Below are 5,989 nucleotides of genomic sequence, written 5' to 3' on the forward strand. Positions count from 1 at the left end.
GGGGGATCTGATATTTTAAGGCAAAAAGCTCATGATCCCTCTCAACTTTAATTTTGTCATTTCCATAAATCTCAATATCCTCCATGTTACAAGTGAATTTAATGATCTTACAAGCTATCCATCTGGAGGCTTTCAGTTTGAATGCAAACATTTGAAAGGAATGCATTTCTTTTCAGCTAGCTTGATTGAATTAAAAAAAAATTCCCATGTTTCATTAACATTCTTCTCTTTCAAAATAACCACCCCATTTTTCCTGTCAAATTTCTTGCAGTTTTTGGAAGCTAACTTTTCTAAAATTAAAAACTTGACACTTACTGAATGTGCAACTGTTTTTCAATATGACCACTAGTGGTCTTGCACCATCAACTTTCTAACCATATCCCCTTCAGTACATAGAACAAGGTCTAAAATGGGACCTTTCATGTACTTAATGAGAAAACAATTTTCCTCAAACCAAAAAAAATCTCCAGTCTCACTTGACGAAAGTAGACTAACTTAATCAGCTTTCCTAGTCTTCCATAATAAGTTTGTTTCTGTTTGTAGCATTACTAATCTCCCTGCGCATTTGTACATATTCCTGTCAACAACCTGATCGATCATACAGTCTGTAGAAAATTCCAATCAGCATTTTTTTTGCCCTTTCTTTTATGAACGTAAGCCGGAACACAGTTTACATATGTTTAAATTTAAGTTACTTCTCTAAAGCTTTTACCTCACTTCCAATACACTAGATCAGTAATTAAGATAGATTCCTTGATTTTTCATTTGTTTATGTTGGGTTCTTTATTTAAGATGAATGTGTTTTTAATAGATATACTATGGGTTTTTTTTGGTGTAAATTACTTTTACCCGATGATGACAAAACCTTGTCGAAATGTTGTACATTTGCTGTTATGTTAAACTTATATTAAAGTTTTTCTTCATTATCCATTCAAGCCGCCTCCAACCATTATTAGTCTCAACGTGGGAGCTGGGGACCAAAAACGAAGTTGCTGAATTAATTTTAATTCTAAACAAATAATATGCGGATAAAAATTATGTTGAATTAATTAAATGACCCAGTATGTTGAAAGGAGATGTTATTGTTTTTACTACAGTGATGTTTTTGAATCACCATGCTAAAGTTATAGGTTGGGGGCCTCAAAGTTTTTTATTCACATCAAAGGAGCTTCAGACTAAAAGAGTTTAGGAACCACTGCACCAGATTATCACCTCCCCCTTTTGTGGTCATAGTCTATGCAAATGAAGTTTAAGACATGTAATAAGTCAACTACTATGATATTCACTGATTTACCTTTGAGTAATCAGACAGGTGCCACAGAATAATTGGAGGTTTGTCAGAAAATTACTTATGGAGTAAGATCTGATTTCTCATAACCAAACACAAGTTTTAAGCTTGGTGAAACAATTCACATTCTCAATGCTCACAAATGTAATTAGGGTCATTATAGGGCATGTGTATTTAATTTTAGCACCTTTGCTGAAGTGTGTTTAAAGCAGATCAGGTAATATTTCAATCTCAAATGTACGTTGTCATCGTTCTTTATCCTCATCTTGACCCAGACTGAGAAAACTTGGCATTATATAGGGAAGACAATAATGCCAGATCTCTCAGGGCAGAGGCACCACCCACATGACCGAGGGTCACTTAATCAGTAGAAAAGATCATTGTTACTGTCTGCAGCATGTGGCAGATCACAGTGAATATGTGATGCCCTGATTATGTGACCATATTCTGTAAGGAGAACTAAAGGAACTTAACTACTCCCTTGACAGACTTTCAGTACTAAGAACAAAAGACTCAAAGCATACGGAAATTTTGGAAAATTGACTATGGGAGTAAGAGACTGAAACGTATACGGTAACCTTGTTTGCTACATCACGTCCAAACCATCTAGTTGTATCAGTTTGTCACAAAGTATTAGTTGTAATCTATTCACTTTATCTGCTACTAAATCTGTAACACTAAGTTTCAGGATCATTAATATTTTAAACTGTTTTTAATCAAAACATTTCCAAGCTAAGCCTACTGTTCTAAATATCCATATTTTAGAATTTGTAACCAGCTTACCCATACCTATAGCTTTCAGATCTTTAGATTGTCATATATTTTTGATCATTTAATGGCATTCGTATATTATTTCTGTAGTATTATTAATGGTTTTAAAATTCTAAAAAAAACTTCATAATTAGCTTAGTGGCAAGAACCGTGGAAGATTCCCTGATAGTAGCACGTCTTGGAACTAATGATGCTAACAGTGGTACACCTGAGTTAGCTTAGTGGCAAGAACCGTGGAAGATTCCCTGATAGTAGCACGTCTTGGAACTAATGATGTTAACAGTGGTACACCCGAGAAGCTGTTACCAGATATAATAGCTGCTTCTGAGCTTTTAATTCCTTCATTACCATGGTTACATGCATGTCCCTTTTCTATAGGTTTGGAATGACTTACCACCAAGAACAAATGGCATTCCTTTTCAAACTTCCCAAAATTTACCAGTTTCATCAAAATTTTAGATAAACTAGTTGCTTGATGCATGCTGAAGTGATACCATTTAAAGGATAACGGTTGGCAGATCGTCAATCTATACTTTATACACGAGGCATTCTGTGGCGGATAATCTGGCAACGTACCTTGCAGCCAAAGAAAAGGTACGCAGTAAACAATAAACTCAGGTGTACCACTGTTAACATCATTAGTTCCAAGACGTGCTACTATCAGGGAATCTTCCACGGTTCTTGCCACTAAGCTAACTGCTCTTTCTACAACATCCTAAGCTTAACAGTTTGGAAACGTATTCTAACAAGTTTAATCTTCTGTAATTTGAAGTCTGATGTAACTTAAGAGCACTCTTGTTCTTTACTGTGATTATTTAGAAAACTGTAAACACTCAGGTTTGAGGGAACCTAACAAAAACTAGCAGTAGTAGTAACACTGGTAGTAAAGTCTAATCAGAAATTTTGTAAAGACCTCGAGTTAATTTTGAGAGGAATAAAAACATTAAAAAGTGGCCACAGATGAAATGAAACCAAGGCCAAATTGGACAGTGATAGTCTTTTGGAATAATTTCGCAACAAAGGATTATGGCATTCAACAACCTCACTGTATTTTATTTGTTTTGGAATATTGTGTATTACTTACTTCAATAATAGCTATTAAGCCTACCTTGTTCTGCACTTTAGTGACAAGAAGATTCTTCTGAGCTCTTGAAGCAATGTTTTTCCTCCATAACATTGTTTGCACATTTTGCCTAGTGATACTTGAGTATTTAGTTGCTTCAGTTGTTACAAAAAAAGTGTTACTAGCAGTTGCTATGGGGTTAACCCTTTGGCTCAGCTGGTTGAGCACAAGCCTGGTGTGTGAGAGGTCTTGGGTCAAATCCAAGCTGGGGAAATAATAAGATTGTCTCCCTGAAATCAATCTCATGAACTTGGACTGACTGTCTGGATACTGGAGACAATTAAGCTTGAACAGTCTTAATTCATGTCTCACAGTCTAGTGCGTACCAGCTATTTAATCGCTGGTTGCAGCTGACATGTCTTGTGAAAAGATCTCGGCAGAAGCTTGAAATTTAAGTCATAACATTCTTTTTTGGTTTCCAGTTTTTCATGATTGCTGTTAAATGTGGTGCTAATGGTTATGGTTTTTTTATGTTTAGCTTTCTCAGGGTTCCTGCTGAGCCTTTAAAAGGTCTTAATTTTTAAGGCATTGAAAAGTCTTAAGTCAATCATAAGCCAAAATTTAAGTGTTCTAAGTAAACATACATATACAATAGTAACAGAACCTATCATATTAGTAGATGAGAAACACACACACATTGGTATTCATTGTAAGTTTAATAAATAACTTGTAGAGGATGTTTGAACGATTCTTTATTATTGTTTTTTATGTGTGTGTACAGCAACAATAACACTGTAAAACAGATACTCTTGATTACTGTACTTAAATAAATGTACGTGATGTGTGTACAGCAGCTACAATAACACTGTAAAACAGATACTCTTGATTACTGTACTTAAATTTTGATCAATCTACAATGTCAAGTACTTTAAGCATGACTTATAAAGTACCTTCATAGCGATTAATTATTTTTAAAATTTTATGCAGGTATAACATAATAACGTAAGGTAAAAAATAAACATGTACATCCTGTATTACCATATTTGTTTCCAAGTGTTGAAAACAACCTGCTCCAAGTTTTCATTATCATAAACATTACGACATAATTAAATCGTTGCTTTGATTAAAACTTCTTATACGTACTCCCCATGTGGTATGAATTAATAATTACCAATACCAAAGACTATTTATGTCTTTCTTCAAAGGTGACGACATAATGTTCTAATTTTCCTTTACTTGCTTAGAAAAATAGGTAAGCATACATATACATCGCTCCTTTTAAGACCAATCCTTAGAGAATTTAAAGATTTGTTATCACAACAAATTGGCACTCTTGATTACTGTACTTAAATAAATGTACGTGATCTGTTTTACAGTGTTATTGTTGCTGTACACACACACATCACGTACATTTATTTAAGTACAGTAATCAAGAGTGTCTGTTTTACAGTGTTATTGTTGCTGTACACACACACATGTACATTTATTTAACTACAGTAATCAAGAGTATCTGTTTTACAGTGTTATTGTTGCTGTACACACACGTCACGTACATTTATTTAACTACAGTAATCAAGAGTATCTGTTTTACAGTGTTATTGTAGCTGCTGTACTCACACATCACATACATTTATTTAAGTACAGTAATCAAGAGTATCTGTTTTACAGTGTTATTGTTGCTGTACACACACATCACGTACATTTATTTAAGTACAGTAATCAAGAGTATCTATCTTACAGTGTTATTGTTGCTGTACACACATCACGTACATTTATTTAACTACAGTAATCAAGAGTATCTGTTTTACAGTGTTATTGTTGCTGTACTCACATTGTATATTCTGTTAATGTTGAACAACAACTTTCTGTAAGTTGGCCTTATTTTACCATCTCTTTTACCATACTTGTCGGTGTACAAGACGATACTTTTTACTCATAAAACTGCCTGATTTTACCCCTCGTTTTATACGCAGGTTCAAAGATAAAGTTCCAGTAAGAACTTTCCGGTCAGCAGCATGTTTAACCAAAACTACATTGTTCCTTTTACTTTGGTATGACTTCTTGAGTAAGTGTATTGACATTGCGCCACCTACTCTAATTGTGTCACTTGTCTCGATTCTTCATAACTAGAAGTTATTTATCTCGCATGTTAGTTACAGTTAATCAAGACATTTTTGATTTGAAATGTATTGATCTCATCCGTCATATTGCTAATATTATATCAACGAGGTTAGTCTCTGTGACGTACATTAATTTTATAAACATGTTTTTATAGTAGATCATCATGTCTTAAGGTTTTTAATTTTTTTGTAACAGAAAAGGAGTTCAACTGTGACGAAAACTTGGTAAAGTTGTTTAGTACATGTTTGTTAAGTTATGCTGCACTGATCTGTCTATTGCATTTGAAGAGCATAAAAAAACCACACTTGTTGTTATATTGACTACCCCAGAGCACAGGTTAGCACAGTTTAAAAATAACTTCAACGAATTTCTTTACAAAAGTAACATCCTACACTTACTTGACAATAGAGGTCATTCTACACACCAAACCTCAAAGAAAAAAAACTTAATTTGTTATACATGGGATCGTCTTATACACCGACAAATAATGTATTTTTTATATGATATTCACAACTACTACACAATATTGAAAAGTAATTGATTGCATCAGTATTTTAAAATGTTAAAAAAATTGTTGATATAAAATTTGTGGTCAAAGTAAATTGTTCAGAAAATATATTGGGTGGTGGTTATGAAGAACAAACCCTTATTGAAAATAGCTGTGTCCTGAAACTACTACCCTTTCGACGAGGCTTTATATAAGATGGGAATTTTGTCTACAAAAAGATTTACCGTGGAAGTGTAAT

This window comes from Limulus polyphemus, unplaced genomic scaffold, assembly GCF_000517525.1.
Source record: "Limulus polyphemus unplaced genomic scaffold, Limulus_polyphemus-2.1.2 Scaffold5191, whole genome shotgun sequence".
Classification (NCBI taxonomy): Eukaryota; Metazoa; Arthropoda; class Merostomata; order Xiphosura; family Limulidae; genus Limulus; species Limulus polyphemus.